This window comes from Nannospalax galili, unplaced genomic scaffold, assembly GCF_000622305.1.
Source record: "Nannospalax galili isolate Female #2095 unplaced genomic scaffold, S.galili_v1.0 scaffold586, whole genome shotgun sequence".
NCBI classification, from domain to species: Eukaryota; Metazoa; Chordata; class Mammalia; order Rodentia; family Spalacidae; genus Nannospalax; species Nannospalax galili.
In genome coordinates this window covers 3531531-3533375 of record NW_008355363.1, presented here as the reverse complement: position 1 = coordinate 3533375, position 1845 = coordinate 3531531, and the positions used below count along the sequence as shown (strand labels likewise).

Below are 1845 nucleotides of genomic sequence, written 5' to 3'. Positions count from 1 at the left end.
TTGTTGTTGTCCTTGTTTTGTTGTTTATTTATTTGGGTGCAGTTAACTTTATTGATGGTATTCAAGAGTAGTCCTTTTCTTCTGGGAGTCTAGGATGGAAACTGTGAAGGGAGATTTTCAGTGTGTTGGGGGCTGAATTGGGGCAAGGGCCCCCCAGTCAAGGGCCTAGCTCTTCCTCTTGCTAGGGTGAGTGGTTTGTTACCTCTTACTCTTTGGAGGCCATGTGGACCAAGAGGTCCACCACGATGTTGCTATAGCCAAATTAGTTATCATTCCAGGAAATAAGCCTGACAAAGTGGACGTTGAGGGCAATGCCAGCCCCAGCAGCAAATGAAGAGTGGGGATTTCTGTTAAATTTTCAGGAGATGGCCTGGTCCTCAGTATAATACAGAATGCCCTTTAGGGTGTCCTCCAATGCCTGCTTCACCACCTTCTTCATGTCATCGTGTTTAGCAGATTTCTCCAAGTGGCAGGTCAGTTCCACAACAGACTGTCTGAGCATAGGAACACACAAGACCATGCTTGTGAGTTTCCTGTTCAGCTCTGGATGACCTTGGCCACAGCCTTGGCAGTGCCAGTAGATACAGGAATGATGTTCTTGGCACCCCTCCGACTATCATGAACAATTTCTCAGAGGTACTATCCATAGTCTCCTGGGTAACTGTGGTGGCATGAACTGTGGTCATGTGCCCTTCAACAGTGTTGATGTTGTCATGGGTGATCATGCTCCAGGGGGCCAGAGTGGGGAAGCAAGCAGTTGGTGGTACAATAGGCCTTGCTGACAATCTTTAAGTAGCTGTGTCATATTTCTCATGGTTCAGAGCCATAACAAACATGGGGACATCAGCAGAAGGTGCAGAGATGATGACCCTTTTGTCTCCACCCTTCAAATGGGTCCCAGCCTTCTTCATGATAGTGAAGACTCTAGTAGACTCCTCAGCACCAGCAATACTCCATTTGGTGTTGGTAGGGTCTTGATCCTGGAAGATGGAGATGGTCTTCAAATTGATGACAAATTTCCTATTCTCAACTTTGACTGTACCGTTAATCTTGCTGTGGGTGGAATCATACTGAAACATGTGGACTAAGCAACTGAGGTCAATGAAGGGATCACTGATGGCAACAATGTCCTGTTTGGTAGAGGTGAAGGCAGCCCTGGTGAACAGGCTCCCAATATGGCCAAATACTTACACTCTGACCTCCATTATTGTGTCTCAAAGGCCGGGCTGGCACTGCATGAAAAGATGTGGCTGTCTGTAGAAAGGGGAAGACCAGACAGTAGAGTTGATTTTTAAGGGAGTGATACTAGATAGGCTAACCTGGCTCCTATGGATGAATTCATGCCAAGGGCCATCTTGGAACACAAACTTGACTTGATAAGCCTTAAGATATATGACATAGTGCCTGAAATCTCATGTGGGCAGCTATGGGGGTTGCAGATAGGTAACGAGGGTCTAAATATAATTAAGAGGTATTGTGTAAAGTACAAAAATATTCAACAAAAATCAGATTTAAAAAAGACAAAGATTGCAAAATGGCTGGTATGATGTATACCACTTCACATACATTATTTCAGTTTTCACTTCTGGTCTATGATATATTGGTCATGTTATCTCCATTTTATAACCAAGGTAAGTGGGATAGTGAGACCCCACTATCTGGGATTTGATACTTGACAGTCTTCAGCTATACATATTTACATACCTTTTCCCAGTGACAGTGAAGAAGTCCTAATTATTGGGATGCATTTTTTTTGACAGTTTGGTATGGCCCCACGTCTATTTGAAAATGATGTACGGAACATCTGTTTTAAACAAATAGCTTTTCCAAGTAGTAAAACATTGC

The 1845-nt window shown here is 43.8% G+C and overlaps 1 pseudogene; it reads right to left on the bottom strand.

The window, feature by feature from the left end:
• Positions 1–205: 205 nt before the first annotated feature.
• On the bottom strand, positions 206–1205 carry LOC103749602 (annotated as a pseudogene).
• Between the last annotated feature and the right edge of the window lie 640 nt (positions 1206–1845).